Below are 16,751 nucleotides of genomic sequence, written 5' to 3'. Positions count from 1 at the left end.
GAGAAAAGGAAAAAAATGCAAGTATCTTCAGAGTATTTTCAAAAGACAAGTATTTTCAAGCTGCCTTAACTATAACTCAACTTTTTGCATGGACCATCTTCGTTTCAAAAGCCTGAGAACAGTTCCAACTAAACTGAATACGAGATACAAATTTAGTAATTTCAGGTGGATATATTTAGCCTCAACTGTTTGTGAAGCACCAATATAGTCTTTGTTTAGGCAGTTTTGCAAGCACATACAGCCACTATTTTTGGTCACACTTTCTTGGCCTCTAGCACTTCCGCAGTAGTTTCTTAATACAGTGTAATAGCAGTTGTTTCTTAATAGTAGTTCCATAGTAGTTGATTCTTAACAGAGTGGTATATTTTCAGAAAATTCTCACTGTCCATAGAAAGTATTCCTGTTCTTTAACATAAGAAAGCAGATTTTACCACTAAGAACACTTGAAAACAAGACCATCTGAAGAGGCTCAGGTCACAGATAACTGAAACGCTGCCACTAGCACTTATTACACCCACAAGGTCAATGATATCCTGGCATTATTGCTCAGTGGCTTTTGTCTTTCATAAACATACTGAGAGGCATTTTCAATTTCAGAATGATGCTCTACCAAACATAATATAAATAGATACAAAAAGATATTCTTCTTTAAGGCTTGAGGAGGAGAAAACGGGAGTCATATTTCTCTATTATGAATTATTATGCATTCTGAAACGTTAACAGAACAAGTGACAGTGGTGAACGGCACTCAAGAAATAAATAAAAGGAAAATTAAAGAAAGCATTTGCCTTATAATTAATACTACTGACAGCATGTTAATTTTCAGAGGAACTATGTGAATTGCTGAGGAGTTAAAACATTCCTTGATAACTCCAAGTAAATAAACAAACTTCAACGTGTTTTTGTCTGTGTGTACTTTGTTTTCAATTTTGAGCTAATTTTTGGAAGGCATTTTTGCTTGTGTCAATACAGACATTTATATGTAGGCCTTGGAGTGTACAACACGCAGCACTTCATCTACTTCAGTGGGGCTCCAGGAGGATACCGCTTGAGTGCTTCAAATTGCAGGAGAGAGATATTACAGAATCACAGACTCTTGCTGATCCATATTGATCTTCAATTAAAATAATTTTTTATGTATTAATATTATATTTAGAAGTAGGAAAGTAGGATGAAATCTGAAAAAAAAAAAATCAAAATGCAGTATATACTACTAAATAATTTTAAATACCATACTGCTTTTTTATGTCAAAGACTAAGATGAAATTTCATAAAATACACTAGCACCAAATGAACCGCATTCTACAGCCATTCTGTATTGATATGAGGCCAAAAGAAAAAAAACATGTGAGATTTGAAAGCGATCTAAATTAGACTGGATTTAAGATAACAAAAAGACTTCCAGCAGACAGCAGCCAAACATAAATCTGGCTGTTTCAATTACTAGTGTGCCAGTTTCTCAGGAGGAAAAAGAACAATATACATCTGCAATTCTATTAGGGCTGACTGTCAACACACGGTTCACCCAAGGGGGAAACATTTATTACTGTAAATACCTAATCACTCTCTTAAAACAGATTACTAGACTTTTTTTTCCACAATGACATCAGACTTCTTTACCCTTACATCATAAGCATCCTCAAATGCCAGGATCCTCCTACCCATGCCTCCACCACTGCTGTAAACAGTGACCAGATTACATGTGAGGTCTTGGCCAGAGCCCAGAACACATGCCGACTATCGTATGCTCTCATCCCACAGGGTCTATTAAGTACTCCTTCCTTCCTCGATTATTGACTTGGATAAATCAGTGAATGCTGTCCTCACTCTGAGAACTTCTTGTTCTCGCTTGCAATGCCGAGATATTTGGATTTTCTAAAGCAAGACTCAACAAAAGATTGACAGGGTTCTACGGATAAATTTGTATGAATAAAAATGATGACCAAAACACCAGCATTTTCTCTCCTCCTTCAGAGGAATCTCTTATGTTTATGAAACAGCACTGTTCTGTACCACAGCTCAAGCAGAAAATGAGACAGAGGGTTCTACTTTCTGTGTTGCTGGCCATGAAGACCTGAACAGCTTGGGTTTGAAATCGTAACTCAAGTCATCAGTTTTGCCTGAACTTCTAATGCATTACCACTCATGGATTGAAGCTCAGTGTCTCCTTTTTAAACCTCTGTTTAAACTACTGTTGTCTACTGATTTCATAGCTACTGAGAAATTTCCTAACATTATCTGACAGCAGAAGTTCAGAATAGTTCTGAAAACAATATAACATGCCAGAAGAGTAATGCCAGAAGTATAAATGATAAAACCCTACTATATTAAAAACCATAAAACACACAACAAAAATAGAAACACAGCTAAAAGTTTCTCCCTCTGTTCCTTGCTTTCATTCACAAATTATGAGCTCAGGTTATGTGGGGGGCAACACAGCATTTGCAAATTCCCTAGAATAAAACTGTGAGACTGCATTGACTCTGAGCCATCTATCATCCAGGCAGTAAAAATATATTGTGATATATATTTATACATAAGTGTTATCTAAAAAAATTATTATGCATTGCCAGTCATAATACTGTCACTTTTACAAATAAATATTCAGAAAGTTACATCAGCAGACTCAATTGCCAAGAAGAATCTGAGCTCTGCTCAAAAGTGAGAACTATCCAGTTTTTCATTAACATATATTTTTGTACTGAATGAACAGACAAAAAAAACCCCTTAATTTACCCACTCTTCCTTCTTCTAAAAAACAAACAAACAAACAAAAACTCCCACAACTTTGTGATATTACGGGACATGAAGCTGTCCTAAAATATTTTGTTAATCTTGCCACTTTATCTCAATATCAAATTCCTAGTTATAAAATTTTCCCTTTGGAGGAGAAATCTACTATATAGGGCAGTAGTAACTTTTAAAGTAACTCATTTTATTCATGCTATATTCACCAGTCCTTGACAATAGCTAGTAAGTTAGCATGTACACAAGTGTGTCAGACACCTCATCCAAGATGCTCATAGCCATTTATAAAGAAGAGAAATTCCCATGCTGTATACAGTCTCTGTTCCGAAATTTATCAGCATCATAAAATAGGAGTAAAATACTTCTTGAAAGACTACTGAGAAAATATGCTAAGGAAGAAAAAAGGACTTGTAAGATTGTATTACTGATTATATTACATAGCTATGCCTAACAAGTAAGTATTTTAGAAAAGTTTCCTGACTACTCAAAATTTTAAAAGGAAGATTAATAAAATGACTGATCCCATGGTATAGAAAAAAAGTACACTTTGGATTTTCATTTAAAACTGAAGTGTTCTGGAAAGCAAATCTCAGATTAATCCTATTTCCTTTGATTTTAACACATATCCTCAGGCAGGAAAATTGCATCTATTTTACCAAACCCAGATTCATCCATGCATTTGGAAAAGTTACAAAGTTTAAAAAATAAGGGGGGGGGAGGGTGAATTGAAACTCTCTCTCCTGCTATAAAGTGCTCTGGATTTAAATTCTAAACTGCAGTCAGAGCCTGAACCCTCAGCAAGACAATGGGCAACTGTGACAAATGACCATTATGAGCTTGAAGTCTATTGTTAATACCTCATGTTTTTTGCTTTCAAATATTTATGTTTTAGTATTTGAGACTGTTTGTAAAATGTTATAATCTCTCCTAAATCTTCCAGTAATAGCACTGGAAATAGTTTGCTTAAATTTTGACTTTCTATCTCTCTGCAGAAAACAGTTACACGTTTTTCTTTAACACTGACTTTGCCGTTTAAAGCTAGATTGTTTAACAACAGAGATAGGAAATATATTTTTGTGCACAGAAAGAAATGGAACTAAATTGGTACTAAACATGCTGAAACACATAAAATATTAATTACGATGAAAAATACTGAAATATGCTGCTAACCTTGTTGCAGGGTTGCTAGCCAAACTATATAGCCATAGAGGTTAGTAGATACAAAGAACATTGTGCTTAGGGACCATGATTATAGCTATTGCCTTAACTGGTTGATGCTTTGCTGTCCAGCATGCACCTGTGCTGCAGCTAAAGACGCTATTCAGGTTTTCTAAACTCAGAATTGTCCATTGCAATCTGCAGTCTCCAAAAGCACAAAATATTCCGTCCCTGATTAAAGTTTCTGAACAATAGAGCCAATTTGCTGAATACATGTACATAGAGCTCAATTGTTCTCCACATACCCCTTTTACAGAGATACTGCATTCCACATTTTTATTCATGTAGGTCTTTTGTGGATCATTGGTGAAGCTTCATACCATGCAGTCCCTGTCCTCCACTGCTGAAACAGAAAATTGCTATTACATTATTCAGGCAACCTTTGCCGCAATGTTAAAAGCCAACATCATGGGAGAAACTTTTATAGGTTGAAATCTCATTATTTGCAAGATTTGTCTCCTCACAGAATGGAACACCACTGAAAATTAGCAAAAACAGAAATAATGAGCAAAAACTATACTTGACATTTGCTATATTTCACTTTTGACCCTTCACATTACCTTTCATCATGCTGTTTTTTGCTGCTCTTGACAAATCTATGAAACTGAAATGCAAAGTGCATATTTGCTTCAGATATAAAAAATACTGAATTCAGACCTAAGGTGTTTTTGAAATATATGTATTGGATATTTAGGAGATCATTAAAACAACAAACAAAAAAGTTTTTTTAAAAAAATTAGAGCATATTTGGCCTTCTGCCAACATATTAATAGGAAACCTTTGTTCAGGGATGTGTAAATAATAACATTTCAAACTAGAAAAATTAACTGGAAAAACTAAGCCTCCACAGCATCAATATTTACCTAGAGTGAACAAGTTTACAGTGACTATAAAGAGAGCACAAAATATCTCATTACTGAATTAGCAGAAAATTACCCAATGATAGAGATCATTTTCCATTTCTTAGTCTAATCTCCTCAAATAAAATATCCATCCTCCCCTAACTTGAACTACTTGAAGAAAGGCTTTTAAAATCCACCACAATTCCATCATCCTTTGAGTTTTCAACTCTTAAACACAAGCCATGGTTGGCAAAGAGAGTAAGATGACAAGCATTAAGTACGCATTCTACAAAATATAAAGATAAATAAAGATTAACTGTCTGGGAAATGCATAGAAGCCAAAGAAGCCTAGATGCCTCACACTTCCTCATTTATCCTTTAATGAAAAAATTGACATTAGCTGAGAAAGTACTGATTTTCTGTGCTGCAATTTGTGAGAGCCTAAAGAACTGAAAGTCATTTTTGCAGCATACTGAGACTGTTTAAAAAGAAGTATTTCAGAGAGGTCTGCTTGAATTGCTTTCTGGAACTCACGATACACATACACATTCACTTCTGCCAAGACTTGTACTTCTACATGAGAAACTCACATTTGGTAGCCCTACCCATTACTTTTAAAGCTGCTTCAGATAATAGTTTAAAAGTATAACCCACCTTGAGAGGATCAACATAAAAAGTATAAAATACTTCACTTGCTGTCATTACAAAAAAATACCCGACATTGCTAGAAGGTCCATTAGAAAAATGAGTTATTTTCCTTAGTATGTTTACTTGGTTAATTTCAAAGCATTTTGTTTAAACTTGGTTTCACTTTTTCTCTGAACAGTGAGCAAGGTTTCCATATTATCATAAAACAGTAGGTAAAAAAGAAAGAAAATGAAGTGGTTAATTGGATTGTAATACCTCTTAAATTAACAAAGACCTAGCACATCGTAAGTCGCCACTGAAGTGGAAGACTAGCAACGTTCTTTAAACAATGTGGTACGTTTTCATTTTTTTCCAGATAGTTATTTGCAGTTCTTGATTAGTAATTTTGATCAATCAATTCACAAGTGGTAATCAATTTTAAACCAACTATAACACGCAGCACTTCTTTCTCCCCTCACAGTGGAGGGCATGTCTTCCCGAGAGCCGCACAAACTCTGCTGGGGGAGCGAGCAGAGAGGAGGAGATGGCTACGGCTGCTCATGCTTTCCACTCACTCCTGGGCATCTTCCTGTTCTCCAAGACTTCTTCCCTTCCACACTCCCCTCCTGCCTCAGACATTTCAGGCGACAGTCTCCACCAAGGAGACAGCAAAGAGCCAACAAAAAAAGCACCGAAGACTGCATCAAGTCAGGATGCGTGCAGGACAGCCGGAGGGGGAGGCACAGAGCACCAACAGATGGGCTTAACCCATCTGAGTATGGACAAGGGGATACACTTATGGCCCTGGAAGGGATCAGCAAGCCTGGACACAGGGCTGAAATTCAGAGATAGGTGTATTAATGGCAGCGAAGTGACCTGCAAGGAGGAGAGGCAGAATGCTAAAGAGGGAAGAAGCTGAAGAGGCACATCTCTTACTGCTGGAAACCCAGAGCAGTAATGAAAAACAGGGTAAGAACACATCCATAATGCATCTGTCTTAAAAAATAAAAAAAATCTTAAAAATTAGCTTGCAATAATTATATTTCTTTTGAAGAAACTAAAAACAGATATACACAGATTATATATAAAAACAGATTTATCTAAAGTTTGTGGGCTTTTTCAATATTATAATCACACAGTTATGGCACATTTTCATTTCAAACTATCTGAGAATCAGCAAATAACTATACCAGAAAGGGCAGAAGGCGGCAGGGGATAGCAATACCAGAGTAAACTTGCACCATGAGATGGCAGCCAAAGGCCAGCAGAGTTCTGGACTGACAGGGCACAGGTATCAGAGCTGAAGGCAACTGTGCTTTCACACACAGCTGTGGTAAACTGCATTAACTGATTCAATAACATTTCAACCGTTAGAAAGTGCAGACATCAAGAAGGACAAGTACATACTTGGATCTATAAAAAAAGGTACAGTTAGGAGAAAAATGAGGTAATCACGAAGGGGCAAAATGTTAAGAGAACTATTAACAATGAACTATTATATAGTTAAAAAAAATCTTTTGGAGGTCTAGACATCTCAGGTGGAAAACCTAAAATATGAGTGGAAAGGGAATTATGAAAAATATCACCACTTTAGAAAAGGCCAAGTGATTACAATACAGCTGTTTCATCACCTCCTTCACCTGAACTTACGGTTCATAGGTTCATGTTACATAGGTTTGGCCAAGTTAGAATATACTTTTTAAAAAGAAAGGAAATTATGAATTCTAATTTGTAAATTCTAAAAGCAATAATTGAATCTGCCACTATCTCTCCCCTTCTTAGTGAAACTCATGCAAAATATTATTTAGATTTGTGGCACCTTTTCTCTTCAGGACAGACAGCAACCATAATGGAAAAGATATGAGCTATGAACAGAAATTATATTCATTGTTCCAATTAAGAAGAGCAACCAGTTATTTTGCAGATCCAAAAGCAATTTTTACATGGCCAGAAAAAGAAAGTAAAAAGCATATCATAGATCCATTTCAAAACTACTTCCTCACACTCAAAGATATTCCACAAGTAGATGGAATTATTAAGCATCTTGTGTTTGAGAGCTAGCCACTTTGACTAATTCTAATATTCTGATCTGAGTCCTATCCTATTAATCCTGAACTCACATTTCATAAGAAAATGTAACCACTATTCCATTAATTAGAAGATAAGATAGAAGCCACCCATCTCTTTCTCTTCATAGGTTCTGTCACATACTGTATTTATGGTGAGTGGGAAGGGGACATATTTCATCCTCCAGATTGCAATGTGCAGCTATTAAAGAAAATATCTTGTAATTTTTCTTAAAGATTATTTTGCATAAACGTCAGTGAATCATATACTGCAAACTGAGCACTCTTATTTGTGTTGGTTACACTACCTGTCACAGAAGGGATTGAAAGAAGCCTGCTCCTGTAGAACATCTATTTTATGTTCAGCGGCACATGGTATATTTGCACAGCCACACAAACAGAGGCCACAGCTTGGGAGAGTTAGAGGAATGTTGTCTTTTTTCAGTCAGAGAATTGCTTAATTTTCCCTATGATTTTGTCACCCAAGAACATTAAACCAGGTTGGCAACAATGACCTGACCGTAGTTACCAGGAGTTCTATACACAAAAGAAGCACAGACGTCAGGTATAAGTGAACTTGGAAAGCCAAATTTCATTTAGCTGACAGAAACAGGGGGGAAAAAGTTGGACTTTATGCATGAGCATCCATTACAATGAAAGACACGGAATTTGTAAGGCTACAGAACTAACCTTCTAGTACCAGTGGTACACTGATACTTTATATCCAGACTTATCTTTTGAATAACCTATAGCTCCATTTCATATTATCCCTATCCTGTTTTCCACACACATCTTTTGAAGAAATCTGGTTTTACAGAAACAGATTAAAACCAAGAAATACAGACTTTAAGCAAGAAAGACATGTAATTATTTTCCAGGGGCATGTGTGTCATGCTCACAAACTATCCCTCTCCTCTGACCCCAAAATGACTCAAAAACAACTTCCAGTTTCAGATCTCAACAAGCTGTTTTCCTTTCAAGCTTTTTCCTTTTAAGTAAATATCATTTCCACTGTCAGCCTCCCCCAGCTGACCTAATACATTCTGAAGGAACCATTTGTCACTAAACTAAGCATCCCAGTTTTGCATTTGCAAGTTGTAATTCCTTTTATCCAGTATATTTGTTGCCATGTCTGTGGTTCTACTTCAGTGGTTTTGTCTTTCCAGTTTCCCCAAAAGATCAATCCATAGCAGATGGCAACATGGCTAACCGGTTGCCCCCTACTACTTTCCTAAAAGGTTTTTTACTCCAGAAAATAAATCAAAGAAGCTTTTCTCTTGGAGCCAAAACCTCAAAAATCATAATCTCAGAAGATGAGCCTTTGTCTATGTGGATTCGTTTCCCTCATACGAACATGCTACTTCTCAAATAACAGTGCCATCACTTTCCAAGCAAGGTGGAATTTTATTTTCATGAACGCATTTTCAAGACAGGAGGGGAAGCAGCAGCTTAAAGTTGCTTTCCTGAGCAAGACTGCAAAGGTTCATAAACTAAAGAGTCAGGCAGTCCTGAGCAGGGCAGGCAAAAGAGCACTCATGTGGCAAAGGCAGGGACAAGCACCCACCCGCTATCCCACTGCAGATACAGCGTTAACCACACAAGGGAGAGGGATCGTGAGGCCAGAAGTGAAACCAGAGGTGGAACCACGAGCGCACCAGTTTGCAATCAGTCCTGTAAGATGTTCAAACAGCCTCCTGTTGATCCAAATCCTCTTTAACATCACTTTATCCATATCCCAGTGTCAGGTTTGTCACAGGGGAATGGAGTGGGGTGGCCGCAAGAACAGAAACACACCACTCAGCGACATATACTCTGAAATCGTTTCTACTAAGCAAGATGGTACAGTGGATGGCCAGCAATTTCTAGTCTAACATGTCTAGTCTACGATGCGGACACAGACGCAGCACACACAAATGGAGGTGCAGCTCAGACTGCCACCAGAGACCCAGGGCACTCACCCCAGCTGCTCGCTGCATCCAAGTCCTGGCTGCTGGCCTGGCCGCTAACCCAAGCTGTTCGCCCTTCACCCTCAGCTGTCCACACAGCCTCAGAGGTCTGTGTGTGTTGCGCCCCACCAACTCCTCCAGCTATTGTTTTCATTATTTATTGCTTTCTAATTTAAAACGTCAGGATAAGCAGACAATGCCCTCCCCTACTCTATAGTCACAGGCCAATGTCTGACTTTCTTCCTACCAAAGGTCAAACTGCAGTCACCACCAGGGTTTCTATAACTCTTCAGTCTCCCACCACAAATGTGTCAGAAAAAGTTTGAAGTTAGCAACTATTACAGAATAAAGTTCTTCTATTTCTTCTTCATTTTCCAGCTCATACAGGATTAATCGGGTCAGTCACAGCTGGGCAGATGTAGCCAAGATCTGCTTTGCTTGCACCGTGCTTTTGGGTACCTTTCACCAGATGACATAGGTTTCATAGGGCCTTTTCTTTTGGCAACCTGAGCTTAAACAACCTCTCTGCTATACTGTCCAACAAATTACTTCACTGATATACAAATGTTTTCTAAGTTAGCTGTATGAACCCAAGAACTTTAGTCAGTGCTGACTCTAGCTCCTAGAATTACAGTTTCACATTATTTTTACTCAGATTGTTTCTCCAATGTGTGCATGCAAATGTCATTCTCGATGCAGACACATATGCCATACTCAAGATCTAAGCCTCTCTGAAAAGGAAGGGCATTGTAACATCTTTCGCATAAACTCCTCCTTTGCCCTTGACCTATTAATTTTTCATGCTTTCAACTTAAAAATTAAAAAAATCAGTGAGTTTTCCCCAGCCCTATCACCACTTGTACTCATTCTTCTGTGTCTTGGTTCTGCATTGAACTAGCTGAATGAATACTGCAGTCCTCTTGAAGCTGTTTTATTCCTCCTACTTCACTGAACATACAAAGTTTTATCGTCATAGAAGAATTAGAACTGCTGTGAAAGCACATTACAGAAAAAGATGGATTTCTACACAAGAAGGTAAATTCATGGGTGTTTCCTAACTGGAGGCAATAGAAAACTTTTCCATTCATCACCTAAAAAAGGATGTCACAGACCAAGATAAGGTATCTTAAATTGATCTATAGCTCATTCTTACACAAATGTTAGTTACTTTGGGTTTAGCTGTTGTTTTTATAACAAAACAATCCCAGATGTGTAACCTACTGCACTGATGTAATGGATTCTAACACACTATTTTAATACCTTTGAATCCTTTATAAACATAATTCACTAACTCAGCCTTATCGGAATCAATACACTGGTGCAAAATAGCTTTGTAACAACAGAACAGCATTTGCATTAAAGGGCAGGACTATGTTCAGTATCATATACAAATAAACTAATCCAGCCTTTTATGTAAAGAAGACTTAAGTTCCTTAACATCTCCATTTGGACTACAACACGGACAGCAGTTAAGCATAGCTTTTGTGATGGAAAATGTCAAAATTTTCATGTGAACTGAAAAATAAGCTTTTTTTAAAATATAGTTTCAAGGCCAGAAGCATTTCCATCTCTTAATTTCCACTGTAAAATGGAGACAATAAAAGTCTTTTACTTCAGTAGACAGTTAAGAATGCAAAGCAGTCAGATCCCACTGTGTGGGACCATACTCAAGACTGGACTTTCTATCTGCAAACTTCTGGATAAGATTCCACTTATCCACCTTATTCTCAGCTTGAAGAAGCATGGGAAAGGACTTATAAATCTTTTCCACTGCAGTGGGGAGAGGGCTTAAATTTCAAAACTTTGATTAGGGGACTAATCAGACTTTGATTAAGAGATTCGGCTAGAAATACAAATACCATCCCCCTGGAGACCACTAGGAAGCCAAGTTTCCCAGAAGGAAAACATCATGAAAAAGATTTTTTGAATTTATAGATGCAACATGTCACCTGTTACTTATAAAGTGAAGTTCTTGCAATGCTGCCCAAAGTTCACAAGCAACTAAGATTTCTTCCCTTTTCCCCTCAAGTTAACGTATCAATTACTTCCCTCAAGAAAAGCACTCTCAGCTACTATCTGTCTCTAAGGAACTCAAACCAATAAGGAAATCACTCAACTTGGTTTCAAAATACAGCTGTTCTGTCTGCTACAGTGAGGCATTTCTAAGGATCAGTATAAAAATTTTCCTAATCTTTAAGACATTATAACTGTAACACATTCCAGATCCTTCCTCTTGCTCTTTTTTTAATCTCCATCTTCCTTCTCTTCCTTGAAAGCTTCTCTTTTTTAACACTGTAAGTGCATACAAGTAATGAGATACAATCTTTTCTTTCTTTTTGAATTGGTAATCAAGGGGCTTACAACATTTGAGCAACCTGCCTGTGCCTTTCTGAGAAAGGGAAGCTTGGAAATTCAGCAGCTCACTCCCTGCTGCTGACATCCATAGCTCTATATGTCCCTCAGTACATACTGAGGAATTTTATTTGGAACTAGCACCTAAACTAGTGACAAGTGCTTTAGATTCCAGAGAAAATAATACTACATAAATACTACATTAAGTATAATAATAATAAATACTACAGAGAAAATAACTCAGAGTTACTAAGCACCATCTATTTTTCATTGTAACTACCAAAGAGAAGTGCCCGGGTTTTGCCTTTAATTGCAAAACCGTTAGAATCATACAATAATTTTGGCTGGAAGGATCCTCTAGAGGTCATTTGGTACAAACCTCCTGCTCAGGGTCATAACCTGCTTCAACTCTGTTTTTTCCTCTTTCAGTAGTCATCCCTACTATTTTAGTATTGGTCACTTTTTTTTTCCTCCCTTAATATCTTAACTGGTCTATTCAGAAGCTTCCTTAGAAGACACTGATTTGATTGTCTATACATCATTACTCATTGGTCCTTGCACTATCTGTCTTCCATATTTTGCTCTTCAGCTGATCTCACTTTCACACGTCTCAACTGTCAGCATTGAAAACATCTTCCACTGTTTTTCAACTCTTCTGAAAGAGATGACACTGAAAGAGGGTTATGCTAGAAACACCATTCACCAGAATGTACATAATGGCATTTAAAGATGACTTGTAATTGCCTTCATGTCTACATTCCGATTTACAGGAAATAGCTGAAAGCTGTAGCTTTGTATTTACAGCTTGGAAAACCTAGGTATGGAGATAGGGCAATTAATCACAAACATCAATAAAAAGCAAGTAAGTAACACCATTCCTAGGAAGAACACTGCTATCATTTCACATTCTCTAATAATTTGTAACAGTCCATTTAAATTCAGTTCACCTTACTTGACATATCTTCTCTACCCCATCAGATTTCTTACAGCTGGCAAATTTCCATATCTATCACCAAACCTATGTTTTGAATCTGCCAAAAATTCGACATGAGCATATTCACTTTGGTTTGTATACTGACGTAATAACCTGTTGCTACTTCCTTTGACATCTAGAACCCTGATACAGCAAACTCAACAAATAAAAAAAGTAAGCATTTACTTCAGTATTCCACTAGGATTCTTTTTAAATCTCCTTAAAACTCAGTTTAAGAATGAAATATAAGCCTTAAGGAGATTTTTGAAGAAATTCCTTTTAGAAGTACCCACAGTAACGTTCCCCATGAAAATTATCTATAGAAACAGTTACCTTTTCCCATACCAGTGTAGTTGCAGGCTTCCCATACAGCAAGCAATTACTTATGGGGGTGGGGAGGGAAGTCTCCCAATCCTTAATAATCATTTGCATCCAGAAATCTCTGGGAATTGAGCTGTTCAGTGTTTTAGAAATGGACAATTATTTTCTGCTCCATACATGAAGCATAATGGTTTAATTAGGACAGGCTTATCGCATATATCCACATGCACACACCTATACCCCCCTTAAGACGTGAATTTCTGGCAGTTCCCTTTCCCATCTCCCATTGCAACATTAACGTCAAGTTCTCCAGAGTGGCACAGAAGTACTGAACTAGGGGGCTCATGTTCCGTAAGAAATATAACTCTCCTGAGACAAAGTCATGTGGTGCTAGAGACAAATTCTCAGAAATCTAAGGAAATATATGCAAGAGAATCCCTAGAGAAAACCTGCACTGATACCTCATATACTGGGCAAAACAAAAGCAAAAATATCCACTTCTGTCATACTGAGAAATTCAGTGGTAGACTGTACTTCAGAAGACTCATGAGGCATCAAAGTGCAGATTTATGTACATAACCTGTACACACACTGTGCCAAAGGAATAAAAATGAAGCAGTAATATGAATATTCTCTGTCTTCATCTCTAGCATGGATTGAAGAAAGAGGTAACAAGGGACAGTTCTGTCTCTAGCAGCACATGCAACAGATCAAGAGGTAGAGACTCTTCTGTTGAGAAAGCTGGAATGCTTCATCATTCAATAACCATAGTATCTTTGACATCTGGTCTGACGGGCTGTTCAGCTCTACAGTAACTGAAACATCTGTAAGCAAAGTTGCATTTTTGATGGTTATATAGAAAACATCCAAACACATACATACAACACAGGCTTTCTACACCAGCACTTGAAAGAAAATTGCTTGTTTTTGCAAGAGTATATGAACCAATGTTTTGCTGCTCCTAGGTGGAATCCAAAGGAAAAAAAAAAAAAAAAGGAAAGAAAAAAAATCAGAGAACAGCAGTAGAACCTTGGAGCATCACCGAGATTTAAGAATAAGCTCCTGGAATGGGCTAAGAATAAAAGACGAGGTAATAGGACCACTAGCAACACAGCTAACACTGTGGCTCACAATCGGTATGAAGGATCAGGAAGCGCAATAAGAAACTACCAGGAAGGGGAGGAAGCAAGCATGAAGAACTCCAGTAAAAGTAAGGGTACCTGCTGTAGTCCTCAGTAGCAAGGGAAAATTTTTAGAGAGCCTTCAGTCACAAACCCTACAATATTTTGGTTTTCTTCTGGAAATATATCCTACCATTTACATGTGTGGAAAAAAGTAATTTAAACATAAAACTCCTCAGAGTATTTTAAGTAATAAACCTCTCATCTGATACTTAAGTTGCACACATTTCTGTTGATTCATGTAAAATGGAGAGAAGAAACAAGTCCTCTCCCTGTGTGAACTTTTTAACAAATTAAAAGAAAACTATTATTTTTATATAATAATATTCATATAATTAATGTTCTATTAAACATATAAGATATGGTGATCCATACCAACCACCCCTACTTAACCACTAAAGGTCAAGGTCATGTCATTTATACCAAGATAAAACAATTTAATTATAGTATCTGCAGCTATAAGGACAAAAGCTGGTTATTAGAAAAGAACAGTTACAAACCAAACAGAATTATAAAGAAACCATTAGATATTTGATGAGATTTTAATCTATGAGCTGGTAAAATTCCACAAGTTAATTACCTGGAGAACAGGAGAATCTGTTAGGAATGCAATTAAATATACTAGTTCCATTAAAATGGAGATGATATAGCTAAATGTACTCCTAAAATAGCAATTTTCTCATACCTTCACTAAGTAATTTTTTTCGTCTGTTCTGCAAGAGATAAGTCTATTTAAGGAACACTTTTCACTTAAACTCTCTAATAAGATTTGTGAATACTTTTGTCCGGCTACATTATCACATACGAGTTACGCTGCAGTTTGCTGTTCGACCTTGGATACCTAATTCACTCTGAGAAGTACCACGAGTTCTTTTGTTTCACTTACTATTAGTCCATAGTATCTGCATTGCTGAAGCTTTGGGGAAGAATATAAACAACACAGCCTTGCAGCACGCAAAAGCAGTCACAATATAAAATTAAATGAAGGAGCAACGGCAAATCCCACGTCAGATAGGCATTTTAAGCATCAGCACCTCTGGGAAGCAGATGTTTCCAAACCGCTGCTTTAATGAATCCATACCTACTCTAAATATGTCACGGTCTTGCAGCATTGTTAGGAAATTAAGAATAAAGACTATTTTTTTTTTGAAAGAAAGAAAGAGAGAGAGAGGATGAAAACAAAAAGGTACCAGAGTATATCAGTTTAGTAATTTCTGATCTCCAATTCATCCTCACAGAACAGAGAGTTTCTCAGGGTATTTTAAATTGCTCTGCGTGGGGAAAAGACACAACTCGAGGGGGGAAACGACCCCGGGCTCCGAGAGCAGGCTGCCCCCCGCCCCCCGCCGGCGGTTACATAACGCCGTTCCCCGCCGGTCCCGATGCTCCGCTCCGCCCGCGGCTCCGCCGCAGCAGCCGCTACGGCATGAGGCCGCGACGCCGACGCCGGCCCCGGCCCCGGCCCTGGCCCCGCGGGCACCCGGCGGCGCGGCGCGGCGCGAACCGGCCTGGCCTGCGCCCGCCGCGGGGCTCCGCTGCCGCTGCCGCCGCCGCCGCCGCCGCCGCCGGGGAAGCCCGGCGCCCCCAGCCCCAGCCCAGCGGCAGCACCGCAGCCACGGGCTGCGCACACCGGCCGCTACCGGTACCGATACCGGGCCCGGTCCGGGCGGACCCCTCGCCCTCGCCCCCGCCGCCGCCCGCCGCCGCCGCCCAACGCCAACCTCCTGGCCCGGACCGCGGCGCCGCCAGCTGCGGCCCGGGGGCTGCGCTCGCCGCTGCCGCCGCAGCTCCCGCCGCTCTGCCGGAGGGGGCGGGGCGCCGCCGTAGCTCCGCCGCGCCGCGCCGCCCCGCCGCAGTCCCCCCGCGCCGGCCAAGGTGCCCTCCGCGCCGCCCGCACCCACCTGGGGCAGCGCGCGCCGCCGCCGGGGGATGGGGATGGCGCCACCACCGCCGCGCCGGGCCCACGCCTGCCTGCCGCGCCCCGCCCCGCCCCGCCCCGCCCCGCAGCGCTGACAGCGGGCCGCGGGGCCCAGCCCGGGGTACGGGGGGGCGGGGGCTGCGGCCCTGAGACCGCGTCTAGGCTTACCTAGCGCGTGAGCGGCGGCGGGGATGTGCCACGCAAGTCGGAGGCCCCCGGCGGGCGCTGGGGGGCGTCAGACAAAGGGACGCGGTTAAGAGACGCGGCCGCAGCTCAAGGCAGCGGGGCGGGCAGTCGCCGCGGAGGCTCCCGCCTGTCCCGCCGCGCTGCGCCTTGCTCGGGCGCTGCGCTGGCGCCGCGGCCGCCGTGGTGGAGGCTTTGTTCTGTGGCGACGGGAGGCCGTTGGCAACCTGCACCCTGCACCCGTGCACACCGGAGGAGAAATTACTCCATCAGCTTAATCTACATTAGCTTCCTTCCCCCCCCCCCCCAATAGATCCAGGGTCACAGTGCCCATGACATCCCCGAGGGCTTTTACACGCCTGCAGAAAGGGAAGGG

At 40.0% G+C, this 16,751-nt stretch overlaps 1 protein-coding gene across 9 annotated transcripts in view; it reads right to left on the bottom strand.

Annotated features, from left to right (window-relative positions):
- OSBPL6 (oxysterol binding protein like 6) overlaps positions 1 to 16,410 on the bottom strand; it is a 121,157-nt gene extending 104,747 nt beyond the window's left edge. For 6 of the 9 annotated variants that reach the window (XM_064515009.1, XM_064515011.1, XM_064515005.1 and 3 more), the window contains exon 1: positions 16,176 to 16,290. The gene's annotated coding sequence lies outside the window, so the exon portion shown is untranslated. Of the gene's footprint in view, positions 1 to 15,995; positions 16,291 to 16,360 lie in introns of those variants that run through there. The other 3 variants (XM_064515008.1, XM_064515006.1, XM_064515007.1) reach the window with 3 other exon arrangements.
- Between the last annotated feature and the right edge of the window lie 341 nt (positions 16,411 to 16,751).

The sequence above is a fragment of the Dromaius novaehollandiae genome, chromosome 7 (genome assembly GCF_036370855.1).
Source record: "Dromaius novaehollandiae isolate bDroNov1 chromosome 7, bDroNov1.hap1, whole genome shotgun sequence".
Taxonomy (NCBI): domain Eukaryota; kingdom Metazoa; phylum Chordata; class Aves; order Casuariiformes; family Dromaiidae; genus Dromaius; species Dromaius novaehollandiae.
The sequence above is the reverse complement of the archived record's forward strand: the minus strand, read 5'-3'. Positions and strand labels throughout refer to the sequence as shown.